At 62.9% G+C, this 25,577-nt stretch overlaps 7 non-coding genes across 7 annotated transcripts; all 7 read right to left on the reverse strand.

Annotated features, from left to right (window-relative positions):
• Positions 1 to 494: 494 nt before the first annotated feature.
• LOC142867751 (5S ribosomal RNA) lies at positions 495 to 613 on the reverse strand. Its single transcript, XR_012917108.1, has one exon. It is a non-coding gene; the product is annotated as a 5S ribosomal RNA (ribosomal RNA).
• A 3,786-nt stretch (positions 614 to 4,399) lies between these two features.
• LOC142867818 (5S ribosomal RNA) lies at positions 4,400 to 4,518 on the reverse strand. Its single transcript, XR_012917150.1, has one exon. It is a non-coding gene; the product is annotated as a 5S ribosomal RNA (ribosomal RNA).
• A 3,786-nt stretch (positions 4,519 to 8,304) lies between these two features.
• LOC142867829 (5S ribosomal RNA) lies at positions 8,305 to 8,423 on the reverse strand. The gene has a single exon (XR_012917161.1). It is a non-coding gene; the product is annotated as a 5S ribosomal RNA (ribosomal RNA).
• Positions 8,424 to 12,211: 3,788 nt separating this feature from the next.
• Positions 12,212 to 12,330, reverse strand: LOC142867840 (5S ribosomal RNA). Its single transcript, XR_012917172.1, has one exon. It is a non-coding gene; the product is annotated as a 5S ribosomal RNA (ribosomal RNA).
• Positions 12,331 to 16,114: 3,784 nt separating this feature from the next.
• On the reverse strand, positions 16,115 to 16,233 carry LOC142867851 (5S ribosomal RNA). Its single transcript, XR_012917183.1, has one exon. It is a non-coding gene; the product is annotated as a 5S ribosomal RNA (ribosomal RNA).
• A 3,788-nt stretch (positions 16,234 to 20,021) lies between these two features.
• On the reverse strand, positions 20,022 to 20,140 carry LOC142867757 (5S ribosomal RNA). Its single transcript, XR_012917114.1, has one exon. It is a non-coding gene; the product is annotated as a 5S ribosomal RNA (ribosomal RNA).
• Positions 20,141 to 23,925: 3,785 nt separating this feature from the next.
• Positions 23,926 to 24,044, reverse strand: LOC142867768 (5S ribosomal RNA). Its single transcript, XR_012917125.1, has one exon. It is a non-coding gene; the product is annotated as a 5S ribosomal RNA (ribosomal RNA).
• Between the last annotated feature and the right edge of the window lie 1,533 nt (positions 24,045 to 25,577).

Here is a 25,577-nt window from a genome sequence, read left to right on the forward strand (position 1 = left end):
CAATCATAGAGGTAAGAGACACTTTTTAAAAATCATGAATCCGAAGAGAAAAGTAAAAGGAGGCCTGTGGAGCAGGTCTGGGTGTGACTCCGGATCCCCCAACATCAGGTGCCACCACCAAAGATTCCTGCGTGTAGCCCATAGAACCCCAAAAGCAACGGGACGAGTTCTGGTCACATACTCCCTCAAAATGACATCCTGGCCTTCTTCTGGAACTCCCTCCCCTCTCAGACTCTCAAGGTTTCCTCCAGCGTGTCGGTTCCCACAGAGCAGACCTTTGGTCTGAGACCTGACAGTCCAGATGCCACGCATGCTGCCGCGTGGCGGCGGTGTCGCGGCTTGGGACAAGAGGAGGCCCCACGGTGAGGGCTGGGGCGCCAGGCACCGCGGGCGGGCGCTGAGGGTGGGGGTGACCCCCACCCCGGGCCGCCGCCGCGCTCCCAGAAAGGGGACAGAACAAGAGGCAAAAAAAAAAAAAAAAAAAAAAAAGCAGCAGCCTGTGGCACCCGGTATTCCCAGGCGGTCTCCCATCCAAGTACTAACCAGGCCCGACCCCGCTTAGCTTCCGAGACCAGACGAGATCGGGGGCGTTCAGGGTGGTGTGGCCCTAGACGGCGGCGGCGGAGGGCGCCCCTGCCCCGCTCAAGAAGCCGAGCCTCTCTGGGCTTCCCCGCCGCCGCCTCCCGCCCCAGGCCCCGCGCCGGGCCGGGCCGGTTGAGTTCGCCGGCCGGGTCCCGCGGGCTCCCAGGGACGGGGGTGATGGGCGGGGCGGGGCGGGGCGGGGGGCTGTCTCTCTATACACACACACACACACTCACACTCACTCACACTCACACAAGATGCGCCTCCACGGCTGGACTCGCCAAGGTGGAGCCCTCCCAGCCCCCCTCGTCTCCTCGCCCGGCCTCCTTCACCTACCCGCTGCCCACCCCCAGCGCGTCGCTGCCTGCCGCTGACTGCGCACGCGCGGGACGCTCGCCCTTTGACCCCAGCCAGGGGCCGCCCTCCCCCACAACCCCTTTCAGCTGCGCCCCCCCCCTCGCCCTGTGGGTGGGCTGCCGCCTATTCCCCCGGGCCAGGGCTGGGGCACAGCCAGTGTATGGGGCGTCTCTCTCTGGGGATGTGTCCCATGGGTGGGGTGGGGTGGCCTGGTTTGGGGGGCGCTGAAGAAATCAGTCCCCTCCATCTCCTACCTCTGGAAAACGCCCAAGCCCGTGGAGAACTGCCGGCACCGCTTCGTGGGGGCCGGGACCCTCCTCCGTGTCCTCCTGTGGCCCAGTCCAAGGGGCCTGGGCCTGGCCGGGGCTGCATTGGACCCCGACCACCCTGGCGTGTGGACTCGCTAAAAATCGGCCATTAGATATTGGATTCCAGCTTCCTGGAGGTCATTTCACTAATGAGTGCACCGGAAAGAGTTTCCTAATCCATCTGTGAGGGTGGCAACTGAAAGAGAATTTTAAAGCTGACAGAATAGGCGAGGGAAGGCATAGGAGATTTCCACACCCAGCAAGGAAGACTTTCCCGAAATGGAAGAAAGAAACGAGCAAACAGAGACACCGGTAGCCCGCCCGGAAAAGAGTCTGCCCCTTAGAGAAAGCACCCTGACCGGGTTCACCCGTGGGTGGGTGGCGAGCTAGCGGCATTCAGAAGAGCGAGGCCCGCAGTCTGTGCGGAAGACACCTGCGCTCGGGTGTGTGTGGCGGCGCGATTCACAAGCAGCTCCAGATGTTAAACCAAGGAGAAGCCAGGGAGTTCCCAACGCCCCAGGTGTCCTCAGCCCACGACTGGCTGCTGTGGGAATGGGAAGCCCGGCTCCTTGTCTCAGAGCGGGGTTCCCAGGAGGATCAGGCTGAAGCTGGGACTTGGCCTCAAAGTGTCCCCTCGCATGGCCACCCCCTTCCCCTTCCTGCTCCTCTACTCCTGGTGCCCCTCCATCCAGGGGCCAGACCTTAAAGAGTCACCGCAAGAGAATCCTGGTCCCAAAGGAGCCTTCTGGGGGACCGGTGCTGAGAGAGGTTGTGGGCATGGCCCGCTGGGGCTCTGCCCGACCCAGGGCTGAGAGATGCCACCTCCCAGCTCTGGGTCCCTGCAGGAAGTGTTGGCAAGCACAGGGCCGGTCCTCCAAAGGCCCAGGTGCAGGGAGCCCAGGCCAAGCAGCCTGTGGAAGAAGCCACTTGCCGTGCCACCCCGGGAACAGGACTGCAGGCCCCGGCCCTTCCCACCTCCTCCTCCTCCTCCTCCTCCTCCCCCCCGCCCCCCCCCACAGGGCACAGGGCTCAGAGACACCTCAGACTCTTGCTACCCAAAGTGCAAAGGGCATCAGTTGCTCCTCCAACCCCCCCGCCCAGCAGACCACGTTGTCCAGCCAGCCCCCGGGCCTCCCTGGGGTGCCCAGCACAAAAGTGCAGACACCCACCGGACCCTCAGTCTCAGTTTTCGGAGGTTTTTGCCACTCTAAGGACCCGCAGGCCGGCTGGGCCTTCGGGCAGGACAGAGAGCCCCGGAATCCGACTTGGAGAGCTGCGTGTACGTCCCCATCAGGAGGCGGTCCCCACCTCCGCGGCTCTCCCCTTGCGGGGAGCGGCAGCCCAGCCGGCAGCCGCAGGGCCTCAGGGAAGACACCAGGCTGGGCCCCCGCGGCACAGCGGGGGCACGTCCCCCGCACTCACGCGACTTAGGGACGGCTGCTGGAGACTGCTGCGGCCACCCTGCTGCCGGGTTTCTGGAGGGCTTCCTGGAAGCAGCGTCCACACCAAGCCCTTGGAAGGCCCAGGCGACGGAGGAGCCGGTCAGGCAGGGGCCGAGGACGGTGAGAGGCCGGGCGGGAAGGAGCATGTCAGGCAGGGGCAGAGGACGGTGACAGGCCGGGCGGGGAGGAGCCGGTCAGGCGGGGGCCCAGGACAGTGACGGGCCTGGCCGGGGAGGAGCGCGTCAGGCAGGGGCAGAGGAGACGGGCTGGGTAAGGGTTAGGGTGACAGTTAGGGCACAATTCACAATCGCAAAGACGTGGAAGCGACCCGAGTGCCCATCCATCCAGGAGTGCATTAATAAAATGTGGCGCGTGGACACCACGGAGTGCCATTCGGCTGTGAGGAGCAGCGGTGAGAGGGCGCCTCTCGTGTTCTCCTGGCCAGAGCTGGAACCCGTTCCAGTAAGCCAGGTATCCCAAGAATGGACACACGAGCACCACGTGAGCGCGCTCACCAGCAAATTGATACGAACGGATGGACGCCTAAGTGGACAGAGAGGAATCACCTTCATCGGGTGGGTGTCGGGCGGGTGGGGGGAGGGGAGGGGCATACACATCCATTAGGCATGGGGTGGGTGCGCACCGACTGGGGGATGGGCGCACTTGAAGCTCTGACCCGAGGGGGGAGGCTTGGAGAGGGCAAGGCACCCGACCTTAACATTGGTACCCCCACAATACCCTGCAACAACATGAGAGGTATATGAATAAGAACACAGGGGGGGCCGGGCGCGGTGGCTCACGCCTGTAATCCTAGCTCTCTGGGAGGCCGAGGCGGGCGGATTGCTCCAGGTCAGGAGTTCGAAACCAGCCTGAGCAAGAGCGAGACCCCCGTCTCTACTAAAAATAGAAAGAAATTAATTGGCCAACTAATATATATAGAAAAACACAGCCGGGCGTGGTGGTGCATGCCTGTAGTCCCAACTACTCGGGAGGCTGAGGCAGCAGGATTGCTTGAGCCCGGAGATTGAGGTTGCCGTGGGCTAGGCTGACGCCATGGCACTCACTCTAGCCTGGGCAGCAAAACGAGACTCTGTCTCAAAAAAAAAAAAAAAAAAAAAAAAAAAAGAACACAGGGGGGAGGGGGGCACGGGCAACACATGTCACCTGAATACTTGTACTCCCATCATCTGCTTGAAAAGAGAGAGAAAAGAAAATGCAATCATAGAGGTAAGAGACACTTTTTAAAAATCATGAATCCGAAGAGAAAAGTAAAAGGAGGCCTGTGGAGCAGGTCTGGGTGTGACTCCGGATCCCCCAACATCAGGTGCCACCACCAAAGATTCCTGCGTGTAGCCCATAGAACCCCAAAAGCAACGGGACGAGTTCTGGTCACATACTCCCTCAAAATGACATCCTGGCCTTCTTCTGGAACTCCCTCCCCTCTCAGACTCTCAAGGTTTCCTCCAGCGTGTCGGTTCCCACAGAGCAGACCTTTGGTCTGAGACCTGACAGTCCAGATGCCACGCATGCTGCCGCGTGGCGGCGGTGTCGCGGCTTGGGACAAGAGGAGGCCCCACGGTGAGGGCTGGGGCGCCAGGCACCGCGGGCGGGCGCTGAGGGTGGGGGTGACCCCCACCCCGGGCCGCCGCCGCGCTCCCAGAAAGGGGACAGAACAAGAGGCAAAAAAAAAAAAAAAAAAAAAAAAGCAGCAGCCTGTGGCACCCGGTATTCCCAGGCGGTCTCCCATCCAAGTACTAACCAGGCCCGACCCCGCTTAGCTTCCGAGACCAGACGAGATCGGGGGCGTTCAGGGTGGTGTGGCCCTAGACGGCGGCGGCGGAGGGCGCCCCTGCCCCGCTCAAGAAGCCGAGCCTCTCTGGGCTTCCCCGCCGCCGCCTCCCGCCCCAGGCCCCGCGCCGGGCCGGGCCGGTTGAGTTCGCCGGCCGGGTCCCGCGGGCTCCCAGGGACGGGGGTGATGGGCGGGGCGGGGCGGGGCGGGGGGCTGTCTCTCTATACACACACACACACACACTCACACTCACTCACACTCACACAAGATGCGCCTCCACGGCTGGACTCGCCAAGGTGGAGCCCTCCCAGCCCCCCTCGTCTCCTCGCCCGGCCTCCTTCACCTACCCGCTGCCCACCCCCAGCGCGTCGCTGCCTGCCGCTGACTGCGCACGCGCGGGACGCTCGCCCTTTGACCCCAGCCAGGGGCCGCCCTCCCCCACAACCCCTTTCAGCTGCGCCCCCCCCCTCGCCCTGTGGGTGGGCTGCCGCCTATTCCCCCGGGCCAGGGCTGGGGCACAGCCAGTGTATGGGGCGTCTCTCTCTGGGGATGTGTCCCATGGGTGGGGTGGGGTGGCCTGGTTTGGGGGGCGCTGAAGAAATCAGTCCCCTCCATCTCCTACCTCTGGAAAACGCCCAAGCCCGTGGAGAACTGCCGGCACCGCTTCGTGGGGGCCGGGACCCTCCTCCGTGTCCTCCTGTGGCCCAGTCCAAGGGGCCTGGGCCTGGCCGGGGCTGCATTGGACCCCGACCACCCTGGCGTGTGGACTCGCTAAAAATCGGCCATTAGATATTGGATTCCAGCTTCCTGGAGGTCATTTCACTAATGAGTGCACCGGAAAGAGTTTCCTAATCCATCTGTGAGGGTGGCAACTGAAAGAGAATTTTAAAGCTGACAGAATAGGCGAGGGAAGGCATAGGAGATTTCCACACCCAGCAAGGAAGACTTTCCCGAAATGGAAGAAAGAAACGAGCAAACAGAGACACCGGTAGCCCGCCCGGAAAAGAGTCTGCCCCTTAGAGAAAGCACCCTGACCGGGTTCACCCGTGGGTGGGTGGCGAGCTAGCGGCATTCAGAAGAGCGAGGCCCGCAGTCTGTGCGGAAGACACCTGCGCTCGGGTGTGTGTGGCGGCGCGATTCACAAGCAGCTCCAGATGTTAAACCAAGGAGAAGCCAGGGAGTTCCCAACGCCCCAGGTGTCCTCAGCCCACGACTGGCTGCTGTGGGAATGGGAAGCCCGGCTCCTTGTCTCAGAGCGGGGTTCCCAGGAGGATCAGGCTGAAGCTGGGACTTGGCCTCAAAGTGTCCCCTCGCATGGCCACCCCCTTCCCCTTCCTGCTCCTCTACTCCTGGTGCCCCTCCATCCAGGGGCCAGACCTTAAAGAGTCACCGCAAGAGAATCCTGGTCCCAAAGGAGCCTTCTGGGGGACCGGTGCTGAGAGAGGTTGTGGGCATGGCCCGCTGGGGCTCTGCCCGACCCAGGGCTGAGAGATGCCACCTCCCAGCTCTGGGTCCCTGCAGGAAGTGTTGGCAAGCACAGGGCCGGTCCTCCAAAGGCCCAGGTGCAGGGAGCCCAGGCCAAGCAGCCTGTGGAAGAAGCCACTTGCCGTGCCACCCCGGGAACAGGACTGCAGGCCCCGGCCCTTCCCACCTCCTCCTCCTCCTCCTCCTCCTCCCCCCCGCCCCCCCCCACAGGGCACAGGGCTCAGAGACACCTCAGACTCTTGCTACCCAAAGTGCAAAGGGCATCAGTTGCTCCTCCAACCCCCCCGCCCAGCAGACCACGTTGTCCAGCCAGCCCCCGGGCCTCCCTGGGGTGCCCAGCACAAAAGTGCAGACACCCACCGGACCCTCAGTCTCAGTTTTCGGAGGTTTTTGCCACTCTAAGGACCCGCAGGCCGGCTGGGCCTTCGGGCAGGACAGAGAGCCCCGGAATCCGACTTGGAGAGCTGCGTGTACGTCCCCATCAGGAGGCGGTCCCCACCTCCGCGGCTCTCCCCTTGCGGGGAGCGGCAGCCCAGCCGGCAGCCGCAGGGCCTCAGGGAAGACACCAGGCTGGGCCCCCGCGGCACAGCGGGGGCACGTCCCCCGCACTCACGCGACTTAGGGACGGCTGCTGGAGACTGCTGCGGCCACCCTGCTGCCGGGTTTCTGGAGGGCTTCCTGGAAGCAGCGTCCACACCAAGCCCTTGGAAGGCCCAGGCGACGGAGGAGCCGGTCAGGCAGGGGCCGAGGACGGTGAGAGGCCGGGCGGGAAGGAGCATGTCAGGCAGGGGCAGAGGACGGTGACAGGCCGGGCGGGGAGGAGCCGGTCAGGCGGGGGCCCAGGACAGTGACGGGCCTGGCCGGGGAGGAGCGCGTCAGGCAGGGGCAGAGGAGACGGGCTGGGTAAGGGTTAGGGTGACAGTTAGGGCACAATTCACAATCGCAAAGACGTGGAAGCGACCCGAGTGCCCATCCATCCAGGAGTGCATTAATAAAATGTGGCGCGTGGACACCACGGAGTGCCATTCGGCTGTGAGGAGCAGCGGTGAGAGGGCGCCTCTCGTGTTCTCCTGGCCAGAGCTGGAACCCGTTCCAGTAAGCCAGGTATCCCAAGAATGGACACACGAGCACCACGTGAGCACGCTCACCAGCAAATTGGTACGAACGGATGGACGCCTAAGTGGACAGAGAGGAATCACCTTCATCGGGTGGGTGTCGGGCGGGTGGGGGGAGGGGAGGGGCATACACATCCATTAGGCATGGGGTGGGTGCGCACCGACTGGGGGATGGGCGCACTTGAAGCTCTGACCCGAGGGGGGAGGCTTGGAGAGGGCAAGGCACCCGACCTTAACATTGGTACCCCCACAATACGCTGCAACAACATGAGAGGTATATGAATAAGAACACAGGGGGGGCCGGGCGCGGTGGCTCACGCCTGTAATCCTAGCTCTCTGGGAGGCCGAGGCGGGCGGATTGCTCCAGGTCAGGAGTTCGAAACCAGCCTGAGCAAGAGCGAGACCCCCGTCTCTACTAAAAATAGAAAGAAATTAATTGGCCAACTAATATATATAGAAAAACACAGCCGGGCGTGGTGGTGCATGCCTGTAGTCCCAACTACTCGGGAGGCTGAGGCAGCAGGATTGCTTGAGCCCGGAGATTGAGGTTGCCGTGAGCTAGGCTGACGCCATGGCACTCACTCTAGCCTGGGCAGCAAAACGAGACTCTGTCTCAAAAAAAAAAAAAAAAAAAAAAAAAGAACACAGGGGGGAGGGGGGCACGGGCAACACATGTCACCTGAATACTTGTACTCCCATCATCTGCTTGAAAAGAGAGAGAAAAGAAAATGCAATCATAGAGGTAAGAGACACTTTTTAAAAATCATGAATCCGAAGAGAAAAGTAAAAGGAGGCCTGTGGAGCAGGTCTGGGTGTGACTCCGGATCCCCCAACATCAGGTGCCACCACCAAAGATTCCTGCGTGTAGCCCATAGAACCCCAAAAGCAACGGGACGAGTTCTGGTCACATACTCCCTCAAAATGACATCCTGGCCTTCTTCTGGAACTCCCTCCCCTCTCAGACTCTCAAGGTTTCCTCCAGCGTGTCGGTTCCCACAGAGCAGACCTTTGGTCTGAGACCTGACAGTCCAGATGCCACGCATGCTGCCGCGTGGCGGCGGTGTCGCGGCTTGGGACAAGAGGAGGCCCCACGGTGCGGGCTGGGGCGCCAGGCACCGCGGGCGGGCGCTGAGGGTGGGGGTGACCCCCACCCCGGGCCGCCGCCGCGCTCCCAGAAAGGGGACAGAACAAGAGGCAAAAAAAAAAAAAAAAAAAAAAAAAGCAGCAGCCTGTGGCACCCGGTATTCCCAGGCGGTCTCCCATCCAAGTACTAACCAGGCCCGACCCCGCTTAGCTTCCGAGACCAGACGAGATCGGGGGCGTTCAGGGTGGTGTGGCCCTAGACGGCGGCGGCGGAGGGCGCCCCTGCCCCGCTCAAGAAGCCGAGCCTCTCTGGGCTTCCCCGCCGCCGCCTCCCGCCCCAGGCCCCGCGCCGGGCCGGGCCGGTTGAGTTCGCCGGCCGGGTCCCGCGGGCTCCCAGGGACGGGGGTGATGGGCGGGGCGGGGCGGGGCGGGGGGCTGTCTCTCTATACACACACACACACACACTCACACTCACTCACACTCACACAAGATGCGCCTCCACGGCTGGACTCGCCAAGGTGGAGCCCTCCCAGCCCCCCTCGTCTCCTCGCCCGGCCTCCTTCACCTACCCGCTGCCCACCCCCAGCGCGTCGCTGCCTGCCGCTGACTGCGCACGCGCGGGACGCTCGCCCTTTGACCCCAGCCAGGGGCCGCCCTCCCCCACAACCCCTTTCAGCTGCGCCCCCCCCCTCGCCCTGTGGGTGGGCTGCCGCCTATTCCCCCGGGCCAGGGCTGGGGCACAGCCAGTGTATGGGGCGTCTCTCTCTGGGGATGTGTCCCATGGGTGGGGTGGGGTGGCCTGGTTTGGGGGGCGCTGAAGAAATCAGTCCCCTCCATCTCCTACCTCTGGAAAACGCCCAAGCCCGTGGAGAACTGCCGGCACCGCTTCGTGGGGGCCGGGACCCTCCTCCGTGTCCTCCTGTGGCCCAGTCCAAGGGGCCTGGGCCTGGCCGGGGCTGCATTGGACCCCGACCACCCTGGCGTGTGGACTCGCTAAAAATCGGCCATTAGATATTGGATTCCAGCTTCCTGGAGGTCATTTCACTAATGAGTGCACCGGAAAGAGTTTCCTAATCCATCTGTGAGGGTGGCAACTGAAAGAGAATTTTAAAGCTGACAGAATAGGCGAGGGAAGGCATAGGAGATTTCCACACCCAGCAAGGAAGACTTTCCCGAAATGGAAGAAAGAAACGAGCAAACAGAGACACCGGTAGCCCGCCCGGAAAAGAGTCTGCCCCTTAGAGAAAGCACCCTGACCGGGTTCACCCGTGGGTGGGTGGCGAGCTAGCGGCATTCAGAAGAGCGAGGCCCGCAGTCTGTGCGGAAGACACCTGCGCTCGGGTGTGTGTGGCGGCGCGATTCACAAGCAGCTCCAGATGTTAAACCAAGGAGAAGCCAGGGAGTTCCCAACGCCCCAGGTGTCCTCAGCCCACGACTGGCTGCTGTGGGAATGGGAAGCCCGGCTCCTTGTCTCAGAGCGGGGTTCCCAGGAGGATCAGGCTGAAGCTGGGACTTGGCCTCAAAGTGTCCCCTCGCATGGCCACCCCCTTCCCCTTCCTGCTCCTCTACTCCTGGTGCCCCTCCATCCAGGGGCCAGACCTTAAAGAGTCACCGCAAGAGAATCCTGGTCCCAAAGGAGCCTTCTGGGGGACCGGTGCTGAGAGAGGTTGTGGGCATGGCCCGCTGGGGCTCTGCCCGACCCAGGGCTGAGAGATGCCACCTCCCAGCTCTGGGTCCCTGCAGGAAGTGTTGGCAAGCACAGGGCCGGTCCTCCAAAGGCCCAGGTGCAGGGAGCCCAGGCCAAGCAGCCTGTGGAAGAAGCCACTTGCCGTGCCACCCCGGGAACAGGACTGCAGGCCCCGGCCCTTCCCACCTCCTCCTCCTCCTCCTCCTCCTCCCCCCCGCCCCCCCCCACAGGGCACAGGGCTCAGAGACACCTCAGACTCTTGCTACCCAAAGTGCAAAGGGCATCAGTTGCTCCTCCAACCCCCCCGCCCAGCAGACCACGTTGTCCAGCCAGCCCCCGGGCCTCCCTGGGGTGCCCAGCACAAAAGTGCAGACACCCACCGGACCCTCAGTCTCAGTTTTCGGAGGTTTTTGCCACTCTAAGGACCCGCAGGCCGGCTGGGCCTTCGGGCAGGACAGAGAGCCCCGGAATCCGACTTGGAGAGCTGCGTGTACGTCCCCATCAGGAGGCGGTCCCCACCTCCGCGGCTCTCCCCTTGCGGGGAGCGGCAGCCCAGCCGGCAGCCGCAGGGCCTCAGGGAAGACACCAGGCTGGGCCCCCGCGGCACAGCGGGGGCACGTCCCCCGCACTCACGCGACTTAGGGACGGCTGCTGGAGACTGCTGCGGCCACCCTGCTGCCGGGTTTCTGGAGGGCTTCCTGGAAGCAGCGTCCACACCAAGCCCTTGGAAGGCCCAGGCGACGGAGGAGCCGGTCAGGCAGGGGCCGAGGACGGTGAGAGGCCGGGCGGGAAGGAGCATGTCAGGCAGGGGCAGAGGACGGTGACAGGCCGGGCGGGGAGGAGCCGGTCAGGCGGGGGCCCAGGACAGTGACGGGCCTGGCCGGGGAGGAGCGCGTCAGGCAGGGGCAGAGGAGACGGGCTGGGTAAGGGTTAGGGTGACAGTTAGGGCACAATTCACAATCGCAAAGACGTGGAAGCGACCCGAGTGCCCATCCATCCAGGAGTGCATTAATAAAATGTGGCGCGTGGACACCACAGAGTGCCATTCGGCTGTGAGGAGCAGCGGTGAGAGGGCGCCTCTCGTGTTCTCCTGGCCAGAGCTGGAACCCGTTCCAGTAAGCCAGGTATCCCAAGAATGGACACACGAGCACCACGTGAGCGCGCTCACCAGCAAATTGGTACGAACGGATGGACGCCTAAGTGGACAGAGAGGAATCACCTTCATCGGGTGGGTGTCGGGCGGGTGGGGGGAGGGGAGGGGCATACACATCCATTAGGCATGGGGTGGGTGCGCACCGACTGGGGGATGGGCGCACTTGAAGCTCTGACCCGAGGGGGGAGGCTTGGAGAGGGCAAGGCACCCGACCTTAACATTGGTACCCCCACAATACGCTGCAACAACATGAGAGGTATATGAATAAGAACACAGGGGGGGCCGGGCGCGGTGGCTCACGCCTGTAATCCTAGCTCTCTGGGAGGCCGAGGCGGGCGGATTGCTCCAGGTCAGGAGTTCGAAACCAGCCTGAGCAAGAGCGAGACCCCCGTCTCTACTAAAAATAGAAAGAAATTAATTGGCCAACTAATATATATAGAAAAACACAGCCGGGCGTGGTGGTGCATGCCTGTAGTCCCAACTACTCGGGAGGCTGAGGCAGCAGGATTGCTTGAGCCCGGAGATTGAGGTTGCCGTGAGCTAGGCTGACGCCATGGCACTCACTCTAGCCTGGGCAGCAAAACGAGACTCTGTCTCAAAAAAAAAAAAAAAAAAAAAAAAAAAGAACACAGGGGGGAGGGGGGCACGGGCAACACATGTCACCTGAATACTTGTACTCCCATCATCTGCTTGAAAAGAGAGAGAAAAGAAAATGCAATCATAGAGGTAAGAGACACTTTTTAAAAATCATGAATCCGAAGAGAAAAGTAAAAGGAGGCCTGTGGAGCAGGTCTGGGTGTGACTCCGGATCCCCCAACATCAGGTGCCACCACCAAAGATTCCTGCGTGTAGCCCATAGAACCCCAAAAGCAACGGGACGAGTTCTGGTCACATACTCCCTCAAAATGACATCCTGGCCTTCTTCTGGAACTCCCTCCCCTCTCAGACTCTCAAGGTTTCCTCCAGCGTGTCGGTTCCCACAGAGCAGACCTTTGGTCTGAGACCTGACAGTCCAGATGCCACGCATGCTGCCGCGTGGCGGCGGTGTCGCGGCTTGGGACAAGAGGAGGCCCCACGGTGCGGGCTGGGGCGCCAGGCACCGCGGGCGGGCGCTGAGGGTGGGGGTGACCCCCACCCCGGGCCGCCGCCGCGCTCCCAGAAAGGGGACAGAACAAGAGGCAAAAAAAAAAAAAAAAAAAAAAAAAGCAGCAGCCTGTGGCACCCGGTATTCCCAGGCGGTCTCCCATCCAAGTACTAACCAGGCCCGACCCCGCTTAGCTTCCGAGACCAGACGAGATCGGGGGCGTTCAGGGTGGTGTGGCCCTAGACGGCGGCGGCGGAGGGCGCCCCTGCCCCGCTCAAGAAGCCGAGCCTCTCTGGGCTTCCCCGCCGCCGCCTCCCGCCCCAGGCCCCGCGCCGGGCCGGGCCGGTTGAGTTCGCCGGCCGGGTCCCGCGGGCTCCCAGGGACGGGGGTGATGGGCGGGGCGGGGCGGGGCGGGGGGCTGTCTCTCTATACACACACACACACACTCACACTCACTCACACTCACACAAGATGCGCCTCCACGGCTGGACTCGCCAAGGTGGAGCCCTCCCAGCCCCCCTCGTCTCCTCGCCCGGCCTCCTTCACCTACCCGCTGCCCACCCCCAGCGCGTCGCTGCCTGCCGCTGACTGCGCACGCGCGGGACGCTCGCCCTTTGACCCCAGCCAGGGGCCGCCCTCCCCCACAACCCCTTTCAGCTGCGCCCCCCCCCTCGCCCTGTGGGTGGGCTGCCGCCTATTCCCCCGGGCCAGGGCTGGGGCACAGCCAGTGTATGGGGCGTCTCTCTCTGGGGATGTGTCCCATGGGTGGGGTGGGGTGGCCTGGTTTGGGGGGCGCTGAAGAAATCAGTCCCCTCCATCTCCTACCTCTGGAAAACGCCCAAGCCCGTGGAGAACTGCCGGCACCGCTTCGTGGGGGCCGGGACCCTCCTCCGTGTCCTCCTGTGGCCCAGTCCAAGGGGCCTGGGCCTGGCCGGGGCTGCATTGGACCCCGACCACCCTGGCGTGTGGACTCGCTAAAAATCGGCCATTAGATATTGGATTCCAGCTTCCTGGAGGTCATTTCACTAATGAGTGCACCGGAAAGAGTTTCCTAATCCATCTGTGAGGGTGGCAACTGAAAGAGAATTTTAAAGCTGACAGAATAGGCGAGGGAAGGCATAGGAGATTTCCACACCCAGCAAGGAAGACTTTCCCGAAATGGAAGAAAGAAACGAGCAAACAGAGACACCGGTAGCCCGCCCGGAAAAGAGTCTGCCCCTTAGAGAAAGCACCCTGACCGGGTTCACCCGTGGGTGGGTGGCGAGCTAGCGGCATTCAGAAGAGCAAGGCCCGCAGTCTGTGCGGAAGACACCTGCGCTCGGGTGTGTGTGGCGGCGCGATTCACAAGCAGCTCCAGATGTTAAACCAAGGAGAAGCCAGGGAGTTCCCAACGCCCCAGGTGTCCTCAGCCCACGACTGGCTGCTGTGGGAATGGGAAGCCCGGCTCCTTGTCTCAGAGCGGGGTTCCCAGGAGGATCAGGCTGAAGCTGGGACTTGGCCTCAAAGTGTCCCCTCGCATGGCCACCCCCTTCCCCTTCCTGCTCCTCTACTCCTGGTGCCCCTCCATCCAGGGGCCAGACCTTAAAGAGTCACCGCAAGAGAATCCTGGTCCCAAAGGAGCCTTCTGGGGGACCGGTGCTGAGAGAGGTTGTGGGCATGGCCCGCTGGGGCTCTGCCCGACCCAGGGCTGAGAGATGCCACCTCCCAGCTCTGGGTCCCTGCAGGAAGTGTTGGCAAGCACAGGGCCGGTCCTCCAAAGGCCCAGGTGCAGGGAGCCCAGGCCAAGCAGCCTGTGGAAGAAGCCACTTGCCGTGCCACCCCGGGAACAGGACTGCAGGCCCCGGCCCTTCCCACCTCCTCCTCCTCCTCCTCCTCCTCCCCCCCGCCCCCCCCCACAGGGCACAGGGCTCAGAGACACCTCAGACTCTTGCTACCCAAAGTGCAAAGGGCATCAGTTGCTCCTCCAACCCCCCCGCCCAGCAGACCACGTTGTCCAGCCAGCCCCCGGGCCTCCCTGGGGTGCCCAGCACAAAAGTGCAGACACCCACCGGACCCTCAGTCTCAGTTTTCGGAGGTTTTTGCCACTCTAAGGACCCGCAGGCCGGCTGGGCCTTCGGGCAGGACAGAGAGCCCCGGAATCCGACTTGGAGAGCTGCGTGTACGTCCCCATCAGGAGGCGGTCCCCACCTCCGCGGCTCTCCCCTTGCGGGGAGCGGCAGCCCAGCCGGCAGCCGCAGGGCCTCAGGGAAGACACCAGGCTGGGCCCCCGCGGCACAGCGGGGGCACGTCCCCCGCACTCACGCGACTTAGGGACGGCTGCTGGAGACTGCTGCGGCCACCCTGCTGCCGGGTTTCTGGAGGGCTTCCTGGAAGCAGCGTCCACACCAAGCCCTTGGAAGGCCCAGGCGACGGAGGAGCCGGTCAGGCAGGGGCCGAGGACGGTGAGAGGCCGGGCGGGAAGGAGCATGTCAGGCAGGGGCAGAGGACGGTGACAGGCCGGGCGGGGAGGAGCCGGTCAGGCGGGGGCCCAGGACAGTGACGGGCCTGGCCGGGGAGGAGCGCGTCAGGCAGGGGCAGAGGAGACGGGCTGGGTAAGGGTTAGGGTGACAGTTAGGGCACAATTCACAATCGCAAAGACGTGGAAGCGACCCGAGTGCCCATCCATCCAGGAGTGCATTAATAAAATGTGGCGCGTGGACACCACGGAGTGCCATTCGGCTGTGAGGAGCAGCGGTGAGAGGGCGCCTCTCGTGTTCTCCTGGCCAGAGCTGGAACCCGTTCCAGTAAGCCAGGTATCCCAAGAATGGACACACGAGCACCACGTGAGCGCGCTCACCAGCAAATTGGTACGAACGGATGGACGCCTAAGTGGACAGAGAGGAATCACCTTCATCGGGTGGGTGTCGGGCGGGTGGGGGGAGGGGAGGGGCATACACATCCATTAGGCATGGGGTGGGTGCGCACCGACTGGGGGATGGGCGCACTTGAAGCTCTGACCCGAGGGGGGAGGCTTGGAGAGGGCAAGGCACCCGACCTTAACATTGGTACCCCCACAATACGCTGCAACAACATGAGAGGTATATGAATAAGAACACAGGGGGGGCCGGGCGCGGTGGCTCACGCCTGTAATCCTAGCTCTCTGGGAGGCCGAGGCGGGCGGATTGCTCCAGGTCAGGAGTTCGAAACCAGCCTGAGCAAGAGCGAGACCCCCGTCTCTACTAAAAATAGAAAGAAATTAATTGGCCAACTAATATATATAGAAAAACACAGCCGGGCGTGGTGGTGCATGCCTGTAGTCCCAACTACTCGGGAGGCTGAGGCAGCAGGATTGCTTGAGCCCGGAGATTGAGGTTGCCGTGAGCTAGGCTGACGCCATGGCACTCACTCTAGCCTGGGCAGCAAAACGAGACTCTGTCTCAAAAAAAAAAAAAAAAAAAAAAAAAGAACACAGGGGGGAGGGGGGCACGGGCAACACATGTCACCTGAATACTTGTACTCCCATCATCTGCTTGAAAAGAGAGAGAAAAGAAAATGCAATCATAGAGGTAAGAGACACTTTTTAAAAATCATGAATCCGAAGAGAAAAGTAAAAGGAGGCCTGTGGAGCAGGTCTGGGTGTGACTCCGGATCCCCCAACATCAGGTGCCACCACCAAAGATTCCTGCGTGTAGCCCATAGAACCCCAAAAGCAACGGGACGAGTTCTGGTCACATACTCCCTCAAAATGACATCCTGGCCTTCTTCTGGAACTCCCTCCCCTCTCAGACTCTCAAGGTTTCCTCCAGCGTGTCGGTTCCCACAGAGCAGACCTTTGGTCTGAGACCTGACAGTCCAGATGCCACGCATGCTGCCGCGTGGCGGCGGTGTCGCGGCTTGGGACAAGAGGAGGCCCCACGGTGCGGGCTGGGGCGCCAGGCACCGCGGGCGGGCGCTGAGGGTGGGGGTGACCCCCACCCCGGGCCGCCGCCGCGCTCCCAGAAAGGGGACAGAACAAGAGGCAAAAAAAAAAAAAAAAAAAAAAAAAGCAGCAGCCTGTGGCACCCGGTATTCCCAGGCGGTCTCCCATCCAAGTACTAACCAGGCCCGACCCCGCTTAGCTTCCGAGACCAGACGAGATCGGGGGCGTTCAGGGTGGTGTGGCCCTAGACGGCGGCGGCGGAGGGCGCCCCTGCCCCGCTCAAGAAGCCGAGCCTCTCTGGGCTTCCCCGCCGCCGCCTCCCGCCCCAGGCCCCGCGCCGGGCCGGGCCGGTTGAGTTCGCCGGCCGGGTCCCGCGGGCTCCCAGGGACGGGGGTGATGGGCGGGGCGGGGCGGGGCGGGGGGCTGTCTCTCTATACACACACACACACACACTCACACTCACTCACACTCACACAAGATGCGCCTCCACGGCTGGACTCGCCAAGGTGGAGCCCTCCCAGCCCCCCTCGTCTCCTCGCCCGGCCTCCTTCACCTACCCGCTGCCCACCCCCAGCGCGTCGCTGCCTGCCGCTGACTGCGCACGCGCGGGACGCTCGCCCTTTGACCCCAGCCAGGGGCCGCCCTCCCCCACAACCCCTTTCAGCTGCGCCCCCCCCCTCGCCCTGTGGGTGGGCTGCCGCCTATTCCCCCGGGCCAGGGCTGGGGCACAGCCAGTGTATGGGGCGTCTCTCTCTGGGGATGTGTCCCATGGGTGGGGTGGGGTGGCCTGGTTTGGGGGGCGCTGAAGAAATCAGTCCCCTCCATCTCCTACCTCTGGAAAACGCCCAAGCCCGTGGAGAACTGCCGGCACCGCTTCGTGGGGGCCGGGACCCTCCTCCGTGTCCTCCTGTGGCCCAGTCCAAGGGGCCTGGGCCTGGCCGGGGCTGCATTGGACCCCGACCACCCTGGCGTGTGGACTCGCTAAAAATCGGCCATTAGATATTGGATTCCAGCTTCCTGGAGGTCATTTCACTAATGAGTGCACCGGAAAGAGTTTCCTAATCCATCTGTGAGGGTGGCAACTGAAAGAGAATTTTAAAGCTGACAGAATAGGCGAGGGAAGGCATAGGAGATTTCCACACCCAGCAAGGAAGACTTTCCCGAAATGGAAGAAAGAAACGAGCAAACAGAGACACCGGTAGCCCGCCCGGAAAAGAGTCTGCCCCTTAGAGAAAGCACCCTGACCGGGTTCACCCGTGGGTGGGTGGCGAGCTAGCGGCATTCAGAAGAGCGAGGCCCGCAGTCTGTGCGGAAGACACCTGCGCTCGGGTGTGTGTGGCGGCGCGATTCACAAGCAGCTCCAGATGTTAAACCAAGGAGAAGCCAGGGAGTTCCCAACGCCCCAGGTGTCCTCAGCCCACGACTGGCTGCTGTGGGAATGGGAAGCCCGGCTCCTTGTCTCAGAGCGGGGTTCCCAGGAGGATCAGGCTGAAGCTGGGACTTGGCCTCAAAGTGTCCCCTCGCATGGCCACCCCCTTCCCCTTCCTGCTCCTCTACTCCTGGTGCCCCTCCATCCAGGGGCCAGACCTTAAAGAGTCACCGCAAGAGAATCCTGGTCCCAAAGGAGCCTTCTGGGGGACCGGTGCTGAGAGAGGTTGTGGGCATGGCCCGCTGGGGCTCTGCCCGACCCAGGGCTGAGAGATGCCACCTCCCAGCTCTGGGTCCCTGCAGGAAGTGTTGGCAAGCACAGGGCCGGTCCTCCAAAGGCCCAGGTGCAGGGAGCCCAGGCCAAGCAGCCTGTGGAAGAAGCCACTTGCCGTGCCACCCCGGGAACAGGACTGCAGGCCCCGGCCCTTCCCACCTCCTCCTCCTCCTCCTCCTCCTCCCCCCCGCCCCCCCCCACAGGGCACAGGGCTCAGAGACACCTCAGACTCTTGCTACCCAAAGTGCAAAGGGCATCAGTTGCTCCTCCAACCCCCCCGCCCAGCAGACCACGTTGTCCAGCCAGCCCCCGGGCCTCCCTGGGGTGCCCAGCACAAAAGTGCAGACACCCACCGGACCCTCAGTCTCAGTTTTCGGAGGTTTTTGCCACTCTAAGGACCCGCAGGCCGGCTGGGCCTTCGGGCAGGACAGAGAGCCCCGGAATCCGACTTGGAGAGCTGCGTGTACGTCCCCATCAGGAGGCGGTCCCCACCTCCGCGGCTCTCCCCTTGCGGGGAGCGGCAGCCCAGCCGGCAGCCGCAGGGCCTCAGGGAAGACACCAGGCTGGGCCCCCGCGGCACAGCGGGGGCACGTCCCCCGCACTCACGCGACTTAGGGACGGCTGCTGGAGACTGCTGCGGCCACCCTGCTGCCGGGTTTCTGGAGGGCTTCCTGGAAGCAGCGTCCACACCAAGCCCTTGGAAGGCCCAGGCGACGGAGGAGCCGGTCAGGCAGGGGCCGAGGACGGTGAGAGGCCGGGCGGGAAGGAGCATGTCAGGCAGGGGCAGAGGACGGTGACAGGCCGGGCGGGGAGGAGCCGGTCAGGCGGGGGCCCAGGACAGTGACGGGCCTGGCCGGGGAGGAGCGCGTCAGGCAGGGGCAGAGGAGACGGGCTGGGTAAGGGTTAGGGTGACAGTTAGGGCACAATTCACAATCGCAAAGACGTGGAAGCGACCCGAGTGCCCATCCATCCAGGAGTGCATTAATAAAATGTGGCGCGTGGACACCACGGAGTGCCATTCGGCTGTGAGGAGCAGCGGTGAGAGGGCGCCTCTCGTGTTCTCCTGGCCAGAGCTGGAACCCGTTCCAGTAAGCCAGGTATCCCAAGAATGGACACACGAGCACCACGTGAGCGCGCTCACCAGCAAATTGGTACGAACGGATGGACGCCTAAGTGGACAGAGAGGAATCACCTTCATCGGGTGGGTGTCGGGCGGGTGGGGGGAGGGGAGGGGCATACACATCCATTAGGCATGGGGTGGGTGCGCACCGACTGGGGGATGGGCGCACTTGAAGCTCTGACCCGAGGGGGGAGGCTTGGAGAGGGCAAGGCACCCGACCTTAACATTGGTACCCCCACAATACGCTGCAACAACATGAGAGGTATATGAATAAGAACACAGGGGGGGCCGGGCGCGGTGGCTCACGCCTGTAATCCTAGCTCTCTGGGAGGCCGAGGCGGGCGGATTGCTCCAGGTCAGGAGTTCGAAACCAGCCTGAGCAAGAGCGAGACCCCCGTCTCTACTAAAAATAGAAAGAAATTAATTGGCCAACTAATATATATAGAAAAACACAGCCGGGCGTGGTGGTGCATGCCTGTAGTCCCAACTACTCGGGAGGCTGAGGCAGCAGGATTGCTTGAGCCCGGAGATTGAGGTTGCCGTGAGCTAGGCTGACGCCATGGCACTCACTCTAGCCTGGGCAGCAAAACGAGACTCTGTCTCAAAAAAAAAAAAAAAAAAAAAAAAAAAGAACACAGGGGGGAGGGGGGCACGGGCAACACATGTCACCTGAATACTTGTACTCCCATCATCTGCTTGAAAAGAGAGAGAAAAGAAAATGCAATCATAGAGGTAAGAGACACTTTTTAAAAATCATGAATCCGAAGAGAAAAGTAAAAGGAGGCCTGTGGAGCAGGTCTGGGTGTGACTCCGGATCCCCCAACATCAGGTGCCACCACCAAAGATTCCTGCGTGTAGCCCATAGAACCCCAAAAGCAACGGGACGAGTTCTGGTCACATACTCCCTCAAAATGACATCCTGGCCTTCTTCTGGAACTCCCTCCCCTCTCAGACTCTCAAGGTTTCCTCCAGCGTGTCGGTTCCCACAGAGCAGACCTTTGGTCTGAGACCTGACAGTCCAGATGCCACGCATGCTGCCGCGTGGCGGCGGTGTCGCGGCTTGGGACAAGAGGAGGCCCCACGGTGCGGGCTGGGGCGCCAGGCACCGCGGGCGGGCGCTGAGGGTGGGGGTGACCCCCACCCCGGGCCGCCGCCGCGCTCCCAGAAAGGGGACAGAACAAGAGGCAAAAAAAAAAAAAAAAAAAAAAAAAGCAGCAGCCTGTGGCACCCGGTATTCCCAGGCGGTCTCCCATCCAAGTACTAACCAGGCCCGACCCCGCTTAGCTTCCGAGACCAGACGAGATCGGGGGCGTTCAGGGTGGTGTGGCCCTAGACGGCGGCGGCGGAGGGCGCCCCTGCCCCGCTCAAGAAGCCGAGCCTCTCTGGGCTTCCCCGCCGCCGCCTCCCGCCCCAGGCCCCGCGCCGGGCCGGGCCGGTTGAGTTCGCCGGCCGGGTCCCGCGGGCTCCCAGGGACGGGGGTGATGGGCGGGGCGGGGCGGGGCGGGGGGCTGTCTCTCTATACACACACACACACACTCACACTCACTCACACTCACACAAGATGCGCCTCCACGGCTGGACTCGCCAAGGTGGAGCCCTCCCAGCCCCCCTCGTCTCCTCGCCCGGCCTCCTTCACCTACCCGCTGCCCACCCCCAGCGCGTCGCTGCCTGCCGCTGACTGCGCACGCGCGGGACGCTCGCCCTTTGACCCCAGCCAGGGGCCGCCCTCCCCCACAACCCCTTTCAGCTGCGCCCCCCCCCCTCGCCCTGTGGGTGGGCTGCCGCCTATTCCCCCGGGCCAGGGCTGGGGCACAGCCAGTGTATGGGGCGTCTCTCTCTGGGGATGTGTCCCATGGGTGGGGTGGGGTGGCCTGGTTTGGGGGGCGCTGAAGAAATCAGTCCCCTCCATCTCCTACCTCTGGAAAACGCCCAAGCCCGTGGAGAACTGCCGGCACCGCTTCGTGGGGGCCGGGACCCTCCTCCGTGTCCTCCTGTGGCCCAGTCCAAGGGGCCTGGGCCTGGCCGGGGCTGCATTGGACCCCGACCACCCTGGCGTGTGGACTCGCTAAAAATCGGCCATTAGATATTGGATTCCAGCTTCCTGGAGGTCATTTCACTAATGAGTGCACCGGAAAGAGTTTCCTAATCCATCTGTGAGGGTGGCAACTGAAAGAGAATTTTAAAGCTGACAGAATAGGCGAGGGAAGGCATAGGAGATTTCCACACCCAGCAAGGAAGACTTTCCCGAAATGGAAGAAAGAAACGAGCAAACAGAGACACCGGTAGCCCGCCCGGAAAAGAGTCTGCCCCTTAGAGAAAGCACCCTGACCGGGTTCACCCGTGGGTGGGTGGCGAGCTAGCGGCATTCAGAAGAGCGAGGCCCGCAGTCTGTGCGGAAGACACCTGCGCTCGGGTGTGTGTGGCGGCGCGATTCACAAGCAGCTCCAGATGTTAAACCAAGGAGAAGCCAGGGAGTTCCCAACGCCCCAGGTGTCCTCAGCCCACGACTGGCTGCTGTGGGAATGGGAAGCCCGGCTCCTTGTCTCAGAGCGGGGTTCCCAGGAGGATCAGGCTGAAGCTGGGACTTGGCCTCAAAGTGTCCCCTCGCATGGCCACCCCCTTCCCCTTCCTGCTCCTCTACTCCTGGTGCCCCTCCATCCAGGGGCCAGACCTTAAAGAGTCACCGCAAGAGAATCCTGGTCCCAAAGGAGCCTTCTGGGGGACCGGTGCTGAGAGAGGTTGTGGGCATGGCCCGCTGGGGCTCTGCCCGACCCAGGGCTGAGAGATGCCACCTCCCAGCTCTGGGTCCCTGCAGGAAGTGTTGGCAAGCACAGGGCCGGTCCTCCAAAGGCCCAGGTGCAGGGAGCCCAGGCCAAGCAGCCTGTGGAAGAAGCCACTTGCCGTGCCACCCCGGGAACAGGACTGCAGGCCCCGGCCCTTCCCACCTCCTCCTCCTCCTCCTCCTCCTCCCCCCCGCCCCCCCCCACAGGGCACAGGGCTCAGAGACACCTCAGACTCTTGCTACCCAAAGTGCAAAGGGCATCAGTTGCTCCTCCAACCCCCCCGCCCAGCAGACCACGTTGTCCAGCCAGCCCCCGGGCCTCCCTGGGGTGCCCAGCACAAAAGTGCAGACACCCACCGGACCCTCAGTCTCAGTTTTCGGAGGTTTTTGCCACTCTAAGGACCCGCAGGCCGGCTGGGCCTTCGGGCAGGACAGAGAGCCCCGGAATCCGACTTGGAGAGCTGCGTGTACGTCCCCATCAGGAGGCGGTCCCCACCTCCGCGGCTCTCCCCTTGCGGGGAGCGGCAGCCCAGCCGGCAGCCGCAGGGCCTCAGGGAAGACACCAGGCTGGGCCCCCGCGGCACAGCGGGGGCACGTCCCCCGCACTCACGCGACTTAGGGACGGCTGCTGGAGACTGCTGCGGCCACCCTGCTGCCGGGTTTCTGGAGGGCTTCCTGGAAGCAGCGTCCACACCAAGCCCTTGGAAGGCCCAGGCGACGGAGGAGCCGGTCAGGCAGGGGCCGAGGACGGTGAGAGGCCGGGCGGGAAGGAGCATGTCAGGCAGGGGCAGAGGACGGTGACAGGCCGGGCGGGGAGGAGCCGGTCAGGCGGGGGCCCAGGACAGTGACGGGCCTGGCCGGGGAGGAGCGCGTCAGGCAGGGGCAGAGGAGACGGGCTGGGTAAGGGTTAGGGTGACAGTTAGGGCACAATTCACAATCGCAAAGACGTGGAAGCGACCCGAGTGCCCATCCATCCAGGAGTGCATTAATAAAATGTGGCGCGTGGACACCACGGAGTGCCATTCGGCTGTGAGGAGCAGCGGTGAGAGGGCGCCTCTCGTGTTCTCCTGGCCAGAGCTGGAACCCGTTCCAGTAAGCCAGGTATCCCAAGAATGGACACACGAGCACCACGTGAGCGCGCTCACCAGCAAATTGATACGAACGGATGGACGCCTAAGTGGACAGAGAGGAATCACCTTCATCGGGTGGGTGTCGGGCGGGTGGGGGGAGGGGAGGGGCATACACATCCATTAGGCATGGGGTGGGTGCGCACCGACTGGGGGATGGGCGCACTTGAAGCTCTGACCCGAGGGGGGAGGCTTGGAGAGGGCAAGGCACCCGACCTTAACATTGGTACCCCCACAATACCCTGCAACAACATGAGAGGTATATGAATAAGAACACAGGGGGGGCCGGGCGCGGTGGCTCACGCCTGTAATCCTAGCTCTCTGGGAGGCCGAGGCGGGCGGATTGCTCCAGGTCAGGAGTTCGAAACCAGCCTGAGCAAGAGCGAGACCCCCGTCTCTACTAAAAATAGAAAGAAATTAATTGGCCAACTAATATATATAGAAAAACACAGCCGGGCGTGGTGGTGCATGCCTGTAGTCCCAACTACTCGGGAGGCTGAGGCAGCAGGATTGCTTGAGCCCGGAGATTGAGGTTGCCGTGAGCTAGGCTGACGCCATGGCACTCACTCTAGCCTGGGCAGCAAAACGAGACTCTGTCTCAAAAAAAAAAAAAAAAAAAAAAAAAAGAACACAGGGGGGAGGGGGGCACGGGCAACACATGTCACCTGAATACTTGTACTCCCATCATCTGCTTGAAAAGAGAGAGAAAAGAAAATGCAATCATAGAGGTAAGAGACACTTTTTAAAAATCATGAATCCGAAGAGAAAAGTAAAAGGAGGCCTGTGGAGCAGGTCTGGGTGTGACTCCGGATCCCCCAACATCAGGTGCCACCACCAAAGATTCCTGCGTGTAGCCCATAGAACCCCAAAAGCAACGGGACGAGTTCTGGTCACATACTCCCTCAAAATGACATCCTGGCCTTCTTCTGGAACTCCCTCCCCTCTCAGACTCTCAAGGTTTCCTCCAGCGTGTCGGTTCCCACAGAGCAGACCTTTGGTCTGAGACCTGACAGTCCAGATGCCACGCATGCTGCCGCGTGGCGGCGGTGTCGCGGCTTGGGACAAGAGGAGGCCCCACGGTGAGGGCTGGGGCGCCAGGCACCGCGGGCGGGCGCTGAGGGTGGGGGTGACCCCCACCCCGGGCCGCCGCCGCGCTCCCAGAAAGGGGACAGAACAAGAGGCAAAAAAAAAAAAAAAAAAAAAAAAGCAGCAGCCTGTGGCACCCGGTATTCCCAGGCGGTCTCCCATCCAAGTACTAACCAGGCCCGACCCCGCTTAGCTTCCGAGACCAGACGAGATCGGGGGCGTTCAGGGTGGTGTGGCCCTAGACGGCGGCGGCGGAGGGCGCCCCTGCCCCGCTCAAGAAGCCGAGCCTCTCTGGGCTTCCCCGCCGCCGCCTCCCGCCCCAGGCCCCGCGCCGGGCCGGGCCGGTTGAGTTCGCCGGCCGGGTCCCGCGGGCTCCCAGGGACGGGGGTGATGGGCGGGGCGGGGCGGGGCGGGGGGCTGTCTCTCTATACACACACACACACACTCACACTCACTCACACTCACACAAGATGCGCCTCCACGGCTGGACTCGCCAAGGTGGAGCCCTCCCAGCCCCCCTCGTCTCCTCGCCCGGCCTCCTTCACCTACCCGCTGCCCACCCCCAGCGCGTCGCTGCCTGCCGCTGACTGCGCACGCGCGGGACGCTCGCCCTTTGACCCCAGCCAGGGGCCGCCCTCCCCCACAACCCCTTTCAGCTGCGCCCCCCCCCTCGCCCTGTGGGTGGGCTGCCGCCTATTCCCCCGGGCCAGGGCTGGGGCACAGCCAGTGTATGGGGCGTCTCTCTCTGGGGATGTGTCCCATGGGTGGGGTGGGGTGGCCTGGTTTGGGGGGCGCTGAAGAAATCAGTCCCCTCCATCTCCTACCTCTGGAAAACGCCCAAGCCCGTGGAGAACTGCCGGCACCGCTTCGTGGGGGCCGGGACCCTCCTCCGTGTCCTCCTGTGGCCCAGTCCAAGGGGCCTGGGCCTGGCCGGGGCTGCATTGGACCCCGACCACCCTGGCGTGTGGACTCGCTAAAAATCGGCCATTAGATATTGGATTCCAGCTTCCTGGAGGTCATTTCACTAATGAGTGCACCGGAAAGAGTTTCCTAATCCATCTGTGAGGGTGGCAACTGAAAGAGAATTTTAAAGCTGACAGAATAGGCGAGGGAAGGCATAGGAGATTTCCACACCCAGCAAGGAAGACTTTCCCGAAATGGAAGAAAGAAACGAGCAAACAGAGACACCGGTAGCCCGCCCGGAAAAGAGTCTGCCCCTTAGAGAAAGCACCCTGACCGGGTTCACCCGTGGGTGGGTGGCGAGCTAGCGGCATTCAGAAGAGCGAGGCCCGCAGTCTGTGCGGAAGACACCTGCGCTCGGGTGTGTGTGGCGGCGCGATTCACAAGCAGCTCCAGATGTTAAACCAAGGAGAAGCCAGGGAGTTCCCAACGCCCCAGGTGTCCTCAGCCCACGACTGGCTGCTGTGGGAATGGGAAGCCCGGCTCCTTGTCTCAGAGCGGGGTTCCCAGGAGGATCAGGCTGAAGCTGGGACTTGGCCTCAAAGTGTCCCCTCGCATGGCCACCCCCTTCCCCTTCCTGCTCCTCTACTCCTGGTGCCCCTCCATCCAGGGGCCAGACCTTAAAGAGTCACCGCAAGAGAATCCTGGTCCCAAAGGAGCCTTCTGGGGGACCGGTGCTGAGAGAGGTTGTGGGCATGGCCCGCTGGGGCTCTGCCCGACCCAGGGCTGAGAGATGCCACCTCCCAGCTCTGGGTCCCTGCAGGAAGTGTTGGCAAGCACAGGGCCGGTCCTCCAAAGGCCCAGGTGCAGGGAGCCC

This window comes from Microcebus murinus, unplaced genomic scaffold (genome assembly GCF_040939455.1).
Source record: "Microcebus murinus isolate Inina unplaced genomic scaffold, M.murinus_Inina_mat1.0 scaf020_hap2_Mmur4.0, whole genome shotgun sequence".
Taxonomy (NCBI): domain Eukaryota; kingdom Metazoa; phylum Chordata; class Mammalia; order Primates; family Cheirogaleidae; genus Microcebus; species Microcebus murinus.